Here is a 19,700-nt window from a genome sequence, read left to right as displayed (position 1 = left end):
TGCTGTGTCTGTGGGTCCGGATGCATCGGTGTCTTTCTAGTCCCACTCATTTGAATAAATGAGTCTCGGACAGACAAGGCGCAGGAATGGTGCACGCTGCAAGTTTCTCTGCATGGAGCAGCGACCCGGAATATCTGATGTCAGTGTCTGACCAGGTGCACTCAGGAAAGCACACGGGCGAGTGTGAATTAAATCTAAGTGTGATCATGAGGCTGTGTAGTTTATCAATCTCTTTAGTAAATGGGTGGTTGTTACATGATCACAATTTCTCCAGCACTGGATGATAGAATGTCCGTCTGCCCGTATCTGTATCTCAGGAGTTTCTCCATAGCAATCAATGAGGACTTATCTTTATTTCCTAACTTGTGGTTGTTGTAGGCAACTCCCATTATAATTATTTTTAGTGATCATTTTAATGTCACATGACAGGATCTTGTGTTCCTTGATATACGATCAGTTGATTCAATGCTCTGAACCCACAGAGGAGCAGAATGAAGAGGCCCCGGTGCTTGCTGCATTGAACGGATTGCTGATCTGTAATATGACGGTCTTGCAGCTCTGTTGACCTATATTCCACCCTGTGCCTAGAATTTTGAATGGCAGCATCGCGTGGCCCATGGGGACCTGATGTGCTCGGGCACAGACCCCATGTGCACGGCTGTCGGGATCGGCCTCCTTTTGTTATTCTCCAGTTTCTCTTATACAAATCTGAATCTTTGTACTTTTGGATCTCTGCTACTTAAAGGGGATAATCTCATCAGAGCCCTTTCAGATTGCCGTCGCGGGCAGTCAGCTGATGCCCCCGGGCCCCGCTCCTGGCGGCCAAGTGTTCATAGTATTATAGTAGATGAATGGTGGTCAATGTAATATTAGGATGGCCAAAGGCCGCTATATGTGAGCTGTTTGTACAAGGTGGGGACACAGAGGGGTCCTGAGTGGGCAATGCCCTCTATGATGTCCCTATAGTAATGATTTTGTGTGTTTGTGTGCCGCTATATAATGTGTGTGTATATAGTGGCGCATGGGGGTCAGAGGTGCTAGAAATGTGCTCCATGGCACTGGTCTCGTCTTCCCACACACAGGTAATGGGGAGAGATTCCTCCAAGCCTGTGGATTGACAGATGAAGAAATATTTTTATTGGGGAGGGTGTCCTACTACAAAGAATCAAGACTCCATATTTCATATAAAGTGCAAGATTTCTGCACTATGATGGCAGTCGTGCGGTGGAAGCGCTCTATAATTTGTGCCGCCCTCCGCAGAGTGGCATAGCAGAAGCAGCGGGGCTGAGCTGTGTGGTGGGGGATTACTTCTGACTGCTGAGGCATGCAGTTCATTAGGTGAGCAGGTAGCCGGCAGCAGGCATCAAGGATTAACCTCTGGCTTAGCTTGCACTGCCGGCAGTGTTCCTGGAATCCGCCACATGTGCTCCCGCTAACAGGCTGCTCCATACATGAGGACTGCTAGCCGATGCTGTATCATGTTCTAGGGGTGCAGCCAGTCAAGAAGACGTCCGTCTGTCCAGTTAAGGCCTCTTTCACACTACAGTTTTTTGCGTTCCGTATACGGTCCGTTTTTTGCGTTCCGTATACGGTCCGTATACGGAACCATTCATTTCAATGGTTCCGCAAAAAAACGGAATGTGTTCCGTATGCATTCCGTTTCCGTATTTCTGTTTTTCCGTTCCGTTGAAAAGATAGAACATGTCCTATATTTGGCCGAGAATCACAGTCCGTGGCTCCATTCAAGTCAATGGGGCCGCAAAAAAAACGGAACACATACGGAAATGCATCCGTATGTCTTCCGTATCCGTTCCGTTTTTTGCGGAACCATCAATTGAAAATGTTATGCCCAGCCCAATTTTTAATATGAAATTACTGTATACTGTATTTGCCATACGGAAAAACGGAACGGAACAACGGAACGGAAACGGAACCACAACGGAAGCAAAAAAACGGAACAACGGATCCGTGAAAAACGGAACGCAAAACACTGAATGCAACATACTGTAGTGTGAAAGAGGCCTAACCCTGTTATCCTGCAAGCTGAGCCAGAGGAAGGCTGGTGTAAAGGAAGACTGGCTTAGTTGCCCATAGCAACCAGATTTCACCTTCAATTTTTCTGAGCTGCTTAAGGAAAGGATCACGCTGATTGGTTGTTGTGGGCAGTGATGCCAGTCTTCCTTCACACAGGTTTTGATAAATCTCCCCTCTGTGTGTTTGCCTTTTACTAATTAAAACTAGAAAGAACCACTTTAAGGCAGTCTTATCACTGGTGAACGTGTGAGAGATTTGATGCATCTTGCATGAAGTCAGACACGTCTCATCTTAAAGGGATTCTGTCACCAGATTTAACCCTATTAAGCTAGCGATGTGATAATGTCAGCTAAACCTAACTAGCCTATTCCTACTTTTATCTATGCCCCCGTTACGCCAGAAATCTAACTTTTTATAATATGCTAATTAGCCTCTAGGAGCAGCGGGGGGGGGGGGGTTGTTCCTGGTCGTGGAGGCTCCGTTCTCCCACCTTGGTCGCCTTCCTCCAAGTCCTGATTGACAGGGTTAGGCAGCGCTCGCATCTGTCCGCCAGCCCTGTGCTCTGGGGAAATCTCGCGCCGTTCAGCATTCGACGCAGGCGTAGTGAGGAAGCTGGCAGCCTGCGAGCGTCTTTCCCTCACCGCGCCTGCGCCGAATGCTGTACGGCGCGAGATTTCACCAGAGCACAGGGCTGGCGGACAGATGCGAGCGCTGCCTGGCTCTGTCAATCAGGACTTGGAGGAAGGCGACAAAGGTGGGAGAACGGAGCCTCCACGAGCAGAAACAACGCCCCCCCCCCCCCCCCCCCCCCCCGCTGCTCCTAGAGGCTAATTGTAGGGGTGCACCGAAATGAAAATTCTGGTCCGAAACCGAAAATTCAGGATACCCCTTGACCGAAACCGAAACTGCCTTTTTGCCCAAATACTTTTAAAATACTTTTTTTAAATGATTTTATTAATAATTCTTTCATGAATTTAATAAATCATATTACCCACCCACCCCATAACAGTGCCATCCACAGACCCCCACCCACCCCATAACAGTGCCATCCACAGAACCCCCCCCCATTGCCGCTCCAGTACAGACTAGTTATTATAAAATGTGTACAATTAATAGAAAATAGCGGGGAGGGACTGGGAGGAGGAGCTGGGGGCCGGTGCGTTCACTGTGCTCCGGCCCCCAGCTCCAGTAGTTATAAAATGTGTACAATTAATAAGCATTCTATCTATGAGGCCCCCTCTGCAGTAGAACATTCAATACAGCCACATCCTACTCACAGGGCTGTTATCTTAATGCTGGCCGGCCGGGCAGAGGAGCGGCAGTGTCACAACTGACGTCATGTGCCCGGCCTACTTTCTGAATGAAGGAGGCGGCGCAGGCATGTGACGTCAGTTGTGACGCTGCCGCTCGTCTGCCCGGCCGGCCAGCACAGCCCTGTGAGTAGGATGTGGCTGTTCTACTGCAGAGGGAGCCTCATGAATAGAATGCTTATTAATTGCACACATTTTATAACTACTGGAGCTGGGGGCCGGAGCACAGTGAACGCACCGGCCCCCAGCTCCTCCTCCCAGTCCCTCCCCGCTATTTCCGGCCGATATGTACAACTATCGGCAGAAACAGATTAGGTGCATTTTCGGCCGATATTTTCGGCTGCCGAAATTTCGGTGCATCCCTACTAATTAGCATATTATAAAAGTTATATTTCTGGCGTAACGGGGCATAGATAAAAGTAGGAATAGGCTAGTTAGGTTTAGCTGACATTATCACATCGCTAATGTCAGCTAGCTTAATGGGGTTAAATCTGGTGACAGAATCCCTTTAAGCCAATCATTAGTTGGATTACTTTTAGACTATTATGTTGCAGTAGAAAACTTTTGCATATGATAAATTTTATGACTTAAAGGGGTGTCTCACTTCAGCAAATGGCATTTATCATGTAGAGAAAGTTACTACAAGACACTTGGTTACGACCACCCTGCAATCCAGCAGTGGCCGTGCATGCACTCTATAAGAAAGGTGCCAGCCTCTCTGATGGCCGGGACTGCAGGAATGCACATAGTCCAGCCTTTCTTCCTAAGCGTGCCCACCGCTGCTGGACTGCAGGGTGGTCGTAACCATAGAAACAAGCAGTGTATGATGTGATGGTAAAATGAATCCAGCCAGCAAAGGAGGGACTATGGACAATCACAATACATTAGTAAGTGCCTTGTGTGAACTTTCTCTACACGATAAATGCCATTGGCTGAAGTGAGAGAACCCCTTTAACTAATCCATGCCCCTTTTACTTGACCAGCAGAGCACAACCATCTGTTCACTTTGGCGCAATTTAATAATCTAAGCTGATTTGTGCCAAAAAGCAGGTGCAACGTATGCCAGAAATCTGCTGCACGGCCATAGTAAAGGTGGATCATTGGCTTATTGCTGGATGTTGTGGGCATGCTCTGTGACCTGTGCGGTGGCAGTCCTGGGCGGTCCCCTTCACCCGATGTATGGCTCCAGCTTTATCAGCGCTCTTCTTGTAAAAGCGGCCATGCCTGTCGGGTATTTAATGGCTTTTTGCACTCAAGTCTATGAGTTGTCAGGAAAAAAAACACCATGCCTAAAAAATGCTTCGTTGTGAATAAAATGTCAGTAACCTCAAAAACCAATTAGTTGTTTACATGGCTCGTTAGTAACGGTGCAGGACGTCGGAGCTTCACCCAATGGGCTGGACATGCTACACCCTGCTCCGCCATTACGTAGACGAGCCCAGGTAAATGACGGAGGCTGCACCTGTGGAATTGCGTCTTTTAGTCTGATATTGATGGCCTATTCCGACAATTGGCCATCAATAATCTGTGTGTGGATAGATGTAATAGGGCAGGCGAGCCCTTTCTTTTTCGTCTTCACCCACCAGCATTGGCATGTTGTCCTTCTAAAAGTGATTGAATTAAAATGGCGCTAAACCACAAGCAGGCTCCTGCTGCGTATGTCCGAGGTGTCCACACGGTAGCTGCACCAAGACGTGTACATTGTTGGCGTGGCCTGGAAGACCGCGCATGTGAAATTCTCAGCCACATGAATTACGGAGTGGGAGTCCGCACTGAAACCCTTGGCAAAAAAAAGTGTGTGAACATACCCTTAGATTTCCACCTGTATGGTGTCTGTCTGCGGAGCGGAAGATTAACCCTTTGTAGCCTGATCCTGCCGTCATGTATTGCTCCCCCTCTTCTTTGTAAGCTACAAGCAATAGAGGAGGGAAAATGGTGATTGTCGAAAACTCCCAGATTACACATTAAAGGCAGATTTACACGGCCCGATGAATTCTCGTTTTTGAGCAGCAGATTGTGCGGTCTACACGAGAGCGCAGCTGTATGAGGAGGCGCGATCACAATGGCCATCCCTCGTCCTCACACTGTGGAGGAGAGCGCTGCCAGGAAGGAAGTCCCGACAATTGGCTTTAGCTCAGCCCGTGTAAACCCGCCCTAAGGTTTTCTGGTGTGGAAAAGGCACAATTGTTTGCACAAGCCCCGGTTTTTACACCACACTTCCCACTTTTGTCGCAGATTAGGCTACTTTCACACTGGCGTTTTGGTTTCCGTTTGTGAGATCCGTTCAGGGCTCCCACAAGCGGTTGAAAACGGATCAGTTTTCCATTCAGAATGCAAAGGATCCGCTCAGTTTGCATCCGTCTCCATTCCACTTTAGAGGCTGCTTGCAGCGTTTTGGTGTCCGTCTGATGAAACTGAGCCAAACGGATCCGTCCTGGCACACAATGTAAGTCAATGGGGACGGATCCGTTTTCTCTGACACAATAGAAAACTGATCCGTCCTCCATTGACTTTGAATGGTGTTCAAGACGGATCCGTCTTGGCTATGTTAAAGATAATACAAATGGATCCGTTCTGAACGGATGCAGACGGTTGTTATTATCTGACTGGATCCATCCATGACGGATCCGCACAAAACGCGAGTGTGAAAGTAGCCTTACGTCTGAAATCTACTCCAGCTCCTAGCTTGCGTATATTTCAGATTCTGTCACATTAACTTGCAGAGCTGCGACAAAATTATAAAAATGTGCGCACCTCTTAAAAAAATAAATAAAAAATGGGCAATTTTTACAAGCTACACCAAGATAGCCATAAGGAATGCCAGATGGAGGCCAAAATAGTGTCGTCTTGTGTACCCCAGTATACCGCAAAACAAGGGTGTGGGACAGCGGTAAAAGAACAGATCTCTGACGGAACTGATCCATTTATTGATTTATTTTTATAAAATAAAAAGCGGAGCTGTTATTTTGAGCATCAGTTATGATGGATCCGTTTTTTTATTTTCTGTTTGTCTGATGGATCAAAAGAACAGGAAGCTTAAACGGTGATGAGCTCTGCCTAAAACCCGTACAATAGAGGGGAAAAAAAGTTTAAAACAAAATTCTCAATATTTGATAGAAAAATAAAAATCTCATACATTTTTTATGTATCTTAGACGGGCGCTGACGTTTCCTCCTCTGCTGATGTCACTGCAATCGAATCATTATGGTAGTAGATATTTACTGTATATGGGCCCCTCAGCCGGGGGTGCGGTACTACAGGGCATATACTGCCTAGTGTGGCTCGGATCCTGGCCTGTATGGTGGCCGGTGTAGCCTTCCGATGCTTGTGACATTGGGGGACGGACGGTGGGCCTGGCTGCCTGTGACCTGCGGTTTTCTAGATGCGACGTGGAGGAAGCTATCCACTGGACAGACCGATGAGCGTGGGCTCATGAAGGATTTCGCCCGGGAGGGTGGATTTTGTTTTGCAGCGTTTCCTGCTTTGCACTGCTGTCCCTTTAATTCCGGGGGAAGGCGCAGCCTCGGCTCCAGGGCTCCCCTGGCACTCCGCCCTCACAATGACTGTCTCCTGACAGAATCTGAAAGTAAAAGGCTCTGCGCTGCTTCATGGGAGTTGAGGCTCTGGAGCGAGTGTCAGACAAGCTGTGCCGTCAGCAGCAGCAGCAGCGCTCGCATACAGTGTAGGATGATTTGCCATAAAATCAAGAAAATTGCGTTTCCGGATGGTTATTCATACTGGTCGTAGTTGTATGTGCAGAGCAACATGAGTGTTTCTGAACGGAAGTGAAGGAGCACCATATGGCGGCATAGGGTGGAGCTGCCTTATAGCCCTCATGTAGTGCGGATCTGCTTGGGTACAAGGCTCTCAAGGTGGCCGGTGTCACTTGGTTGTCCCTTACGGCAGTGTATGGCGGTATGGAGCTACTAGCTAGCAACATGTCAGATACTTTATATCAGGCATTCTCAAACTGTGGCCCTCCAGCTGTTGCAAAACTACAACTCCCAACATGCCCGAAGAGCCTACAGGTAGCCTACAGCAGGGCATTGTGGGAGTTGTAGTTTTACAACAGCTGGAGGGCCACAGTTTGAGGATGCCTGCTTTATATTGTAATGCTTCATGAGGAGGATTTGACATATTCCTAGAAAGTGGGGAAGAAGGGTGGACTTATAGGAATGCATCACCAAATGAAGACTGTCCGGGGGGAGAATTTCTGAACCGTCAGATGCTGGATTAATGGATTTATTTAATGAATCTATTCCAAGCACCTGGAATAAAACCGCTCTCCTGGTCACACTTGTCACTGTTAGGCCTCATGTTGTATAGTATCTAATGCGCTTGCAAAAATGCGATTTGATTAATGAGCCTGGCCAGTGACCTCATCAGTTTCTGTAGACCTTACTATCGGTGTGTATTTCTTGACTGTGACATCACTGTGTGCCGCATCTCTTCAGTGTTTATTATCAGTGTACTGTGACGTCACTGTGTGCAGCATCTCTTCAGTGTTTATTATCGGTGTACTGTGACGTCACTGTGTGCAGCATCTCTTCAGTGTCTATTATCAGTGTACTGTGACGTCACTGTGTGCAGCATCTCTTCAGTGTTTATTATCAGTGTACTGTGACGTCACTGTGTGCAGCATCTCTTCAGTGTTTATTATCGGTGTACTGTGACGTCACTGTGCAGCATCTCTTCAGTGTTTATTATCGGTGTACTGTGACGTCACTGTGTGCAGCATCTCTTCAGTGTCTATTATCGGTGTACTGTGACGTCACTGTGTGCAGCATCTCTTCAGTGTCTATTATCAGTGTACTGTGACGTCACTGTGTGCAGCATCTCTTCAGTGTTTATTATCAGTGTACTGTGACGTCACTGTGTGCAGCATCTCTTCAGTGTTTATTATCGGTGTACTGTGACGTCACTGTGTGCAGCATCTCTTCAGTGTCTATCAGTGTACTGTGACGTCACTGTGTGCAGCATCTCTTCAGTGTCTATTATCAGTGTACTGTGACGTCACTGTGTGCAGCATCTCTTCAGTGTCTATTATCAGTGTACTGTGACGTCACTGTGTGCAGCATCTCTTCAGTGTTTATTATCGGTGTACTGTGACGTCACTGTGTGCAGCATCTCTTCAGTGTTTATTATCAGTGTACTGTGACGTCACTGTGCAGCATCTCTTCAGTGTTTATTATCAGTGTACTGTGACATCACTGTGTGCCGCATCTCTTCAGTGTACTGTGACATCACTGTGTGCTGCATCTCTTCAGTGTTTATTATCAGTGTACTGTGACATCACTGTGTGCCGCATCTCTTCAGTGTTTATTATCAGTGTACTGTGACGTCATTGTGTGCCGCATCTCTTCAGTGTTTCAGTGTACTGTGACATCACTGTGTGCCGCATCTCTTCAGTGTTTCAGTGTACTGTGACATCACTGTGTGCCGCATCTCTTCAGTGTTTCAGTGTACTGTGACATCACTGTGTGCCGCATCTCTTCAGTGTTTATTATCAGTGTACTGTGACATCACTGTGTGCCGCATCTCTTCAGTGTTTCAGTGTACTGTGACATCACTGTGTGCCGCATCTCTTCAGTGTTTATTATCAGTGTACTGTGACATCACTGTGTGCCGCATCTCTTCAGTGTTTCAGTGTACTGTGACATCACTGTGTGCCGCATCTCTTCAGTGTTTCAGTGTACTGTGACATCACTGTGTGCCGCATCTCTTCAGTGTTTCAGTGTACTGTGACATCACTGTGTGCCGCATCTCTTCAGTGTTTATTATCAGTGTACTGTGACATCACTGTGTGCCGCATCTCTTCAGTGTTTCAGTGTACTGTGACATCACTGTGTGCCGCATCTCTTCAGTGTTTCAGTGTACTGTGACATCACTGTGTGCCGCATCTCTTCAGTGTTTATTATCAGTGTACTGTGACATCACTGTGTGCCGCATCTCTTCAGTGTACTGTGACGTCACTGTGTGCAGCATCTCTTCAGTGTTTATTATCGGTGTACTGTGACGTCACTGTGTGCAGCATCTCTTCAGTGTTTATTATCAGTGTACTGTGACGTCACTGTGCAGCATCTCTTCAGTGTTTATTATCAGTGTACTGTGACATCACTGTGTGCCGCATCTCTTCAGTGTACTGTGACATCACTGTGTGCTGCATCTCTTCAGTGTTTATTATCAGTGTACTGTGACATCACTGTGTGCCGCATCTCTTCAGTGTTTCAGTGTACTGTGACGTCATTGTGTGCCGCATCTCTTCAGTGTTTCAGTGTACTGTGACATCACTGTGTGCCGCATCTCTTCAGTGTTTCAGTGTACTGTGACATCACTGTGTGCCGCATCTCTTCAGTGTTTCAGTGTACTGTGACATCACTGTGTGCCGCATCTCTTCAGTGTTTATTATCAGTGTACTGTGACATCACTGTGTGCCGCATCTCTTCAGTGTTTCAGTGTACTGTGACGTCACTGTGTGCCGCATCTCTTCAGTGTTTCAGTGTACTGTGACGTCACTGTGTGCCGCATCTCTTCAGTGTTTATTATTATTTTTTACTATTAGCCTCCTTAGGCTAATAGAACCCTTGTCCTATTCACCCTAATAGAGCTCTATCAGGATGAATAGGACTTCACACTCTGCCTGCTGCCCTGTGCATAGTGCACACAGCAGCAGGGAGCCGACTGTGGCAGCCAGGGCCTCAGTAGCGTCCTGGCTTAGGCTACATTCACACGTCCGTGGTGGGTTGCGGACCCGCAAATTGCAGATCCGCAACACACCCGCCTGGCACCCCCATAGAAATGCCTATTCTTGTCCGCAGAATAAGACATGTTCTATCTTTTGCGGAGCTGCGGACCCGAAGATCGGGGCTGTGTGCTGTCCGCATCCATTCCATCCCTATAGAAAAAATAATTTGTCCACACGGATGCGGACCCTTTTGCGGTCATGTGAATGGACCCTTACACTGCTGGTGCTCCGATGGGAACTTCCACTGAGGAGGAGGGGGACCCTGTGGCCACTGCCACCAATGATTAATACTGGGGTGGGAGGGGGGGTTTCGCACTGCGCCACCAATTTAGAGAAATCTCTCATTAATTCATACACAGGAGGCGGGAGCTGCAGTCACATAGCCGGCTCCCGACCTCCATGACGGGTAGCTGCGATCTGCGGCAGTTAACCCCTCAGGTGCGGCACCTGACAGCTACCTGTCATAGAGGTCGGGAGCCGGCTATGTGACTGCAGCTGAGCAGCTCCCGCCTCCTGTGTATGAATTAATGAGAGAGTTATCGTCATTGGTGGCTCAGTGGCCACAGCCCCGCCCTTCCTCTTCTGCTCTCTCCTCTCATTGGTGGCGGCGGCACAGGGGGAGGGGAGACGCGGCTTCCTTCTCCCCTGTGCTGCTGAGGAGCGCTGACAGCAGCGCTGCGCGCTCCGTGTTCCCGATTAGTGTAATAGATAATCAGTGGATCCCTAGAAATCCCTGCGCTGCAGCTGACAGTACTGTGACCCCCTCCCCAGGACGTTTGGTCCGGGCTCACCATTCATCTCACTTCTTCTCTTATAAACTTATTTTGTGAGTAGATAAAACTGACGCAGCGCTGGGTTTGAAGAGAAATGTCCCTCGTTGCCGCCTGTATCCGCCGCCACTGCCCTTCTGCTGTCCCGGATTATTTGTCCAGTCCGGGGATAATGGAGTCTCTGTAGCCGGGGCCGTCCTTGTGCTCCCTCCGCTGTGTGGACGCGCACTGGGTCCAGGCCGGGATTTGCTTCCAGCTCTTGCCGGATCTACATCCCGTGCTGTGGTGGGGAGGGGGTGGGGCTGCGGTCCTGTTTGTCGGAGGGATCTCGGAGTCCTGTGAGTGCGTTACGGTGATGAGACGGCTCCTCTCCGGGAAACGCTGGAAGAGTCTAACTACAGGCAAACGGAGACCCCGCCGTAGTCACCTGCGCCGCTCCCGGCACATGAGGCGTGCGGTGGAGAGCGCCTAGTGGGCAGGTGAGCGCTGCCACGTCCATGTCGTGTGTCACTCCGCGGCCAGCTGACACTGACAGCCAGCGGGGAGAGGGAGTGATGTCACTCGGCTTAACCCGTCATGAGCTGCGCCCGGCCTCCTCCCTAGGTCTGTGTGTCCGGGCTGACCAGAAACTTAGTCAAAGTCTGCGGTAGCGCGGCGCCGTGTGCACGGGGGCTGATGGCGGAAGCCAGAACTTTACTGAGGGACCTGGCTCCTCTGCCTGGCTGTAGTATAAGCAGGGTGGGAATGGGAGAAGCCAGGGGCCACTTCAGAAGTGTTGTGGATGCTGGGCCCCTGCCATCCCTTGTTACTAGGGGCCACAGTCACTTGGTAGGGGGGGGGTGGCACCTTACCGGTTTATAATGGTTCTACAGCATTCATGTCTCCATGGCAGCAACTTAAAAACTGGCTTAGTTGCCCATAGCAACCGATTATATTGATGCTTTCATTTTCCAGAGGAGCTCTGAAAAATGAAAGGTGGCATCTGATTGGCTGCTATGGATGATTAAAGAGGACCTGCCCCCCCCTCTGACGTGTCAGTTTTAGTAACTACTTCGTACCTTTACTGCAGACTGCTGGCAATGTATTATTATATTTCGAGCAGGAATAATACAGGCATGGCACAGCCCAGGGCCATAAGAATAGATGCTGCAAAATTGTAATTACATGGGGGATGCAAGTAGTTACTAAGACTGACATACATATCCCCCCTATGGGGTAGCCTTAGTTTCATGCTCACAACCACAGAGCGGCACAATACAGATGCCTTCTGTGCGCGCGCCGTTTTGCTCACTTCCGTCAGTAGAGACGTCTGTTCTCATCAACACAGACCAGGACATGACATGCCCTGTCATATGCGGAAGGGCCACACGGATGTGTGCGTGGCCCCATGGGGATGAATGGCTCGGTGTGTTACCCGGAAAGATGCAGATAGCACAGGGATCAGAAATACAGCTGTGTGCATGGGCCCCAAGAGCAGGGCCAAACTATAATACCCAGCTCCATTCACTTCTGTGAGAGCAGAGCAAGTATGCATGCTGGGAGTTGTAGTTTCACAACAGCTGGAGTGCCAGAGGTTGCCTACCACCGCCCCAGGGATGGGCAAACTCGGCCCTCCAGCTGTTTTAAAACTACAAATCCCATCATGCGCTGCTGTAGGCAGACTGGGAATGATGGGATTTGTAGTATTGCAACAGCTGGAGGGCCGAGTTTGCCCATCTCTGCCCTAGGTTGTTTTCCACTGTGGCTATGGTGCCTCAAAGTAGCAGTTTCTCTAAGCAGCGAGGTCACGTGACCTGGATCGCTTGGACCCCTAAAATTCTGTCCCAGCTGTTTCAGAAGCCGCCATGCTCACCACAGCTCTGGAGAGTGCAGCTGGCTCCCGGCAGCTTTCCAAGCACAGCGCCGTGCATTGTATGGTGGCAGTGCTTGGTATTGCAGCTAACCCCCATTCACTTCTATGGGGCTGAGCTGTGCCTAGGTTATGTGACCGATGAACCTGGTGTAGGAAGAGGCTGCGGCGCTCACTGAGCATCGGGTCTCAGGTGTCTGACTCCCGCCCATTGATGACCTATTCAGAGAATCAGTCCTCAATATTAGTTACTGGATAACCCCTTTAACTGCACTGTAGGTCGTCGTACTGCCTGTTAGTGGCCGGGAAGCTTCAGAAGCAAATTTCAGTCGTTTAACTTTATATTTTTTTCAGACCTCCGATAATGTAGTCTTAGCGTCCATTCCGTAGAATTGGTCCGAATCCGTTCTGCAACGTTGGGGAACAAATCCAGACCTACTCATTCTCTAGGGTGCAGGAATGGATGCAGACAGCACACAGTGTGCTGTCTGCCTCCGCATTTCTGGAGTGGGGGTTCTGTAGGGGTCCCGGCCGGGTGTATTGTGGTTTCGCAATACACTACGGACGTGTGAATGGACCCTTACTGATTGTCAACTTTCAGTAGCTGTTTTTGCCATTTTTGGGTCAACTTCCTTGATTGATTTTTCATTTATTTATTTTTTTTAATTTTTTTTTATTTTTTTTTGTGGTAAGTAAGGCTACTTTCACACTTGCGTTTTTCTTTTCCGGCATAGAGTTCCGTCACAGGGGCTCTATACCGGAAAAGAACTGATCAGGCATATCCCCATGCATTCTGAATAGAGAGTAATCCGTTCAGTTTGCATCAGGATGTCTTCAGTTCAGTCGTTTTGACTGATCAGGCAAAAGAGAAAACCGCAGCATGCTACGGTTTTATCTCCGGCGAAAAAAACTGAAGACTTGCCTGAACGCCGGATCCGGCATTTTTTCCCATAGGAATGTATTAGCGCCGGATCCGGCATTCGGAACACCGGAATGCCGGATCCGTCGTTCCGGCATGCGCAGATCGGTAAAAATGAGAAAAATGTACAAGACGGATCCGTCGGTCCGCATGACAAGCGGAGAGACGGATCCGTCCTTGCAATGCATTTGTGAGACGGATCCGCATCCAGATCCGTCTCACAAATGCTTTCAGTCAGCGGCAGATTGGCGGATCCGGCGGCCAGTTCCGACAACGGAACTGCCCGCCGGATCACACTGCCGCAAGTGTGAAAGTAGCCTAATGTGTGTTCCACATCTTGGAGTAAACCCTCCATCTTCTAAGGCTGCAATGCGCGGGCACTGACTGTTCCCGCTGTCTCTGGACACGGACCCATTCACTTCAGTGGAGTCTGCGATCCGCATCCAGCAGTCCGCACTGCATAGTAATGCATGCACTACTTTTTTGCGGTGCACAGTCGCGGACAGAACACCCACAAAAGCACCCTTTGGGTTGTTTCTCACGAGCGAGTCCATTGCGGCAAACGCTCTCCATGTGCGAGTGTAATCCTCCACTCTGGACTTGCAGGAGCGCACGGCATTATACTGATTTATAATGCTATGTGTCTCTGCTTGGCCTGTTTTCCACAGAATCATAGTGACATAAAGCTGTCAGTATGATTCTGTAGAAATAAGGTCAAGCAGAGGTACATAGCATTATACATCATGTTAATGCCGTGCGCTCCTGTAAGTCCAGAGCAGAGGATCGCACATGGAGCGAGATTCCCGCATTGGACTCGTGAAACAGCCCTTAGTGTATTCAAGGCAAAGACGCCAATCAGGACTTTGAACTCATGCCCATCTTTATGCAACTATGCATTAAAGCCAAACATTTTGTGAAAAATTACAAAAAAATAAATAAAAATATTTAGGGCTTTGCAGCTGACACCAATCAGGTGGATTACGTGGATGTGTCCGTACTAAAAGAATCTTTGAAGTCATTGTGCGGCCGGCTCTACAGATCCTGTGTCCTGCGAGGTGACCCGGTTACTCGGCACAGTTTTCACAAGGGCTATCTTGGTAAGGGGAGGGTTGGTGTATACAGGGCTGTGAAGCAGTTTAGTAGTGAGCATGACACCGACGTGTCTTCCCCTCCCCCATCATTGTTTTTACAGATTTTTTTTGGTTTAAAAAAATGCTGGAAATGTTGACATTTTGCAGCGACTTGCAGACAACCAGCGGCAGTTCCGTGTTCTTCTGTGTGCCCAGGGTCCTACGCTTATGTCCCTAGGCTATGCTCACATATACACCGTCAATAAAAATAACTAATTCCAAATTGTCAATCCTGCTTTGAGCGCTGGTGGTGCTTGACAAGATAAAACTGCGCTGCTCCTCAACTAGTGCCGCACCTGCTGAGGTGGGTCCAAGTCATGCCGACCTCCTCCACTTACTTGTGGCAAAGCTATCCTGCTGGGGTTCTCCGGATCTCCCGTAGCTGGATAGTGCCACGTGCCCCTCGGAGCCCATTGACTATAATGGAATCCAGTTGCTCCCCGGCATAAATGCTGGTGTTCGGCCGGACAAAATCTGTTGCTTGCAGTGATTTTTGTCCGAACCGGTCCACGCTGGATCCTATTATAGTCAATGGGGTCCGGTCGGCACATGGCACTATGCAGCGATGCCAGATCCAGAGAGCACCGGCCGTTCTCTGCCGGATAGCTTTACTGAAGTGAGCCTAAAGACAGGACCTGTCGCCGCTCTTGACTTCCCCATTTTGGAGCATATTTTCATAGGACTCTGTGTTGTGCTGTTCCTCTTATCTCTTAGAAATATGTGCGTTCCTTCACAGTCATTCACAGATTGGATTTATTCATGCGTCTAGGGGGAATAACAGAGGCACAGCAGAATGCAGAGTTTTGAGAAAAGATGCTCCAGATGTTTTTTAGCCTTCTGTCATAAAACAGACAGTTGTCTTTAATCGTCAGCCGCTCTCTTCCTCTTCACATGAGCATCAGAGGCCATCAGAGATTGGTTGGCATTGGCCTCTGCTTGCAGTCCTTTGAAGCGGGTATATGATCAGTAGGAAGCGCATGTATACCTGCAGACATATAGACAGTACATTATCTATTCACCTTTCCACACTGGAAATCCAGGGCGTCTGGAGTGTCCGGAATGACCAGGGACACGGCCATATGTATGGTGCCCGCCCGTCAGTGACTATAGGTAATCCGTAGGTAATCTCCCTATGGTGACTTTCCACTCCGGGTCCTAATCTTTAGTCCTTCAGCTGTAGAAGATAATTGTGTGAGAGTTTGGTGCCGGCTAGGTATGATCAGTCAGAAGTGGAGATCATCATACGTGGTGACGGCGTTGGTCGGCTTATCAGACGGAAACGTCGGGTACAGGAAATTATTCAGCTTAAGACTCTGAATACTGTGCTCAATAAGACCACAGCTCTCCGTCACTGTGCGCTCGCCTCTCTTCTGGTGGTAACATAAACTGTGAATGTTCTCAGTTTGTTAGGAAAATATTTTTGGTTATACCGAATATTATGGAGGACTGGTGCCTGGAGCATCCAGATGCTGCCTTCGATGCATTGTGCTGGTGTGTTGACATGGGGCAGGGTTGTGTTCAGGACATGTTTGTATATGCTGCTTCACCCAAAGCAGTAGAGGCCGTTGATGTGAAAGGGAGTCTGTCAGCAGTTTTGACCTTGCTGAACTGCCACCAGCACTAGGTGCAAGCCTGGGAGAGCAAGTCAACTTTTGTTACATGCAGGGCCGGTGCAAGGATTTTTGCCAACACAAGCGAAGCTACATTTTGGCGCCCCCCCTCCCCCCTCGCAGCTCACCTGGCCCTGGTCCTGTCTGCAGCAGCTGGCTTCTCCTCTGTGTGGTCCTGGTATCTTCTCTCTGCTTCAGACCATCGCTGATTTGAGGACCGTATTTTTCGCACTATAAAACGCACTGGCCCATAAGATGCACCTAGGTTTTAGAGGAGTATAATAAGAATTTTTTTTTTCCATTACACCTCAGGTCAGACCAGCAATCAGACCCCCAATGTTAATCAGACCTCAGCTCACAGCCCCAATCAGACCCCCAATGTTAATCAGACCTCAGATCAGACCCCCATGTCAGACATCAGCCCCCACCCATCAGCCCCCCATGTCAGCCATCATGAAGCCATGTCAGCCTCTAGCACCCCATGTTAGCCATCAGCCCCCATCCATCATCCCCCCATGTAAGCCATCATGCCCCAATGTCAGCCATCAGCCCCCCATGTCACATTTCTCCTCCTCCATGTCAAATCACCCCCCTATGTCACATCAGCCCTCCATATCACATTTCTCCCCCTCCATGTCACATTTTTCCGCCCTCCCCCAGGGTGCGCCCTAAGGCAGCCGCTTGGTCTGCCTTATGGTAGCACCGGCCCTGGTTACATGCTGTAGTGTTATTCTGCCAGGTTCTGCTGCTGTAAGTGCCCGGGAGACGGAGCTTCGCTGTGAAGTGCTCTCAGCCCTGAGCTGCTTCACAGCCCCTCCATTCTGCTCTGAGTGCTGTAGCATCTGACCAGGCGGACGGTTGGGGCCACCACTCTGACCAGGCGGACGGTTGGGGCCACCACTCTGACCAGGCGGACGGTTGGGGCCACCACTCTGACCAGGCGGACGGTTGGGGCCACCACTCTGACCAGGCGGACGGTTGGGGCCACCACTCTGACCAGGCGGACGGTTGGGGCCACCACTCTGACCAGGCGGACGGTTGGGGCCACCACTCTGACCAGGCGGACGGTTGGGGCCACCACTCTGACCAGGCGGACGGTTGGGGCCACCACTCTGACCAGGCGGACGGTTGGGGCCACCACTCTGACCAGGCGGACGGTTGGGGCCACCACTCTGACCAGGCGGACGGTTGGGGCCACCACTCTGACCAGGCGGACGGTTGGGGCCACCACTCTGACCAGGCGGACGGTTGGGGCCACCACTCTGACCAGGCGGACGGTTGGGGCCACCACTCTGACCAGGCGGACGGTTGGGGCCACCACTCTGACCAGGCGGACGGTTGGGGCCACCACTCTGACCAGGCGGACGGTTGGGGCCACCACTCTGACCAGGCGGACGGTTGGGGCCACCACTCTGACCAGGCGGACGGTTGGGGCCACCACTCTGACCAGGCGGACGGTTGGGGCCACCACTCTGACCAGGCGGACGGTTGGGGCCACCACTCTGACCAGAGGGGAGGGGCTTTGAAGCAGCTTAGTGCAAAGAGCACTTCACAGTGAAGCTCCACCTACTAGGCACTTGCAGGAACAGGACCAGACAGAATTCAGGTTAATATTTACACTACTCCTGATGGCTCTTTAAGAGGTGTGGTTGTCCTGCTCTCGCCTCAGCAACTACCTTAAGCAGTCTACAGCATTGTCAAAACTGCTGACAGATTCCTTTTAAAGGGAATCTGTGTGCTGCTCACTACATCCTATTGCTCTTGGTCCACTCTGTCTGTGCCCCCCAATGTGGAGAAATCGGCCTTTTATATGTATGTAAATTAGCCTCAGGGTGATGCCATTGTGTGGCAAATTACTTCATATTAGGGTACCTTCACACTTGCGTTGTTTGATTCCGGCAGGCAGTTCCGTTGCCTGAACTGACTGCCTGATCAGGCAAAATGTATGCAAACGGATGTCATTTTTTCTGACTGATCAGGCATTTTTCAGACTGATCAGGATCCTGATCAGTCAGAAAAATGCCTGATCAGTCAGAAAAATGCATTGCAATACCGGATCCGTTTTTCCGGTGTCATCAGGCAAAACGGATCCGTTTTTTTTGTTTTTTTCATTTTTAAAGGTCTGCGCATGCGCAGACCGGAAGGACGGATCCGGCATTCCGGTATTTTGAATGCCGGATCCGGCACTAATACATTCCTATGGAAAAAAATGCCGGATCCGTCATTCAGGCAAGTCTTCAGTTTTTTTCGCCGGAGATAAAACCGTAGCATGCTACGGTTTTCTCTTTTGCCTGATCAGTCAAAACGACTGAACTGAAGACATCCTGATGCAAACTGAACGGATTACTCTCCATTCAGAATGCATGGGGATATGCCTGATCAGTTATTTTCCGGTATAGAGCCCCTGTGACGGAACTCTATGCCGGAAAATAAAAACGCAAGTGTGAAAGTAGCCTTACTCATTCATAAATGTGTCATTACTGAGGTCTGACCACTGCCGGGACCCCCACTAGTCAACAGAATGGGCCCCCAATTCCATGTGTGATTGAAGCAGTGCTGTTTGTGTACAGGTGTTTTTTTTATTTATTTATTTTTTTATTATAAAGCTAGTCTCCTCAATTAGAAAAAGGAAGTTCAGCTGCATTTAGACTTAGCAGACAAGCACAGCTACACGGCAGAGCAGCGCCCTACCTCACCGCAGCGCAGGTTGTGGGCTGCTGCAGCCATTTCACCAGTCCTACGCTGGACAGCGCCATTCATAGTGACTTCTCTGCTTACAGGCACACCATCATCAATTATGAATAATAATCTACTAGTTATTCCCTATTCTGTGGATAAGGGATAACTTGCTTATACCGGAATGCCCCTTTAACTTTCAGTAGCATATTACTGCTGAAGTGAAAAAGAGAAGCCGCCCAAAATTCTTTAAAAAAAAAAAATTTGTTATCAATATCTTATCTGATCAGTGGGGTTTGTCACCCAGGGTCCCTGCTGATCAGCTGTTTGAAAGGGGGCGTGACACTCCTGTGAGCACCACGGCCTTTTCATAGACTTTCCTCGGGCCAATGATGTCATGTTCGTCAGTCGCATGGCCTCCCTAGGCGCTGCTCAGCCCCTTACTATACCAGTAACAGCCGCTGTATAGTGTAGGAGTGCCAGTGCCTTCTCAAGTATCTGATCGGTGGGGTCCTTGATGTTGGACCCCACCGATCAGGTACTGAGGACCCTTCCATGGATAGGTCTCTCCTTTAACTGCATTTATTTTATTTTTTTTAATAAATGATTACTGGGGTCTGACCACTGCTGGGAGTCTGGACCCCCACCAGTCATCAG

The 19,700-nt window shown here is 49.5% G+C and overlaps 1 protein-coding gene across 7 annotated transcripts in view; it reads left to right on the top strand.

The window, feature by feature from the left end:
- Nucleotides 1-19,700, top strand: part of KMT2C (lysine methyltransferase 2C) — a 200,245-nt gene that overhangs the window by 16,203 nt on the left and 164,342 nt on the right. Inside the window, exon 1 of one of the 7 annotated variants that reach the window (XM_044292877.1) lies at nucleotides 11,168-11,338. The exons of the other annotated variants lie outside the window; for them this stretch is intronic. The gene's annotated coding sequence lies outside the window, so the exon portion shown is untranslated. Of the gene's footprint in view, nucleotides 1-11,167; nucleotides 11,339-19,700 lie in introns of those variants that run through there. 7 annotated transcript variants of the gene reach the window in all.

The sequence above is a fragment of the Bufo gargarizans genome, chromosome 5 (genome assembly GCF_014858855.1).
Source record: "Bufo gargarizans isolate SCDJY-AF-19 chromosome 5, ASM1485885v1, whole genome shotgun sequence".
In the NCBI taxonomy this organism is placed as follows: Eukaryota; Metazoa; Chordata; class Amphibia; order Anura; family Bufonidae; genus Bufo; species Bufo gargarizans.
Note: the sequence above shows the minus strand (reverse complement) of the source record. Positions and strands in the feature narration are given on the sequence as shown.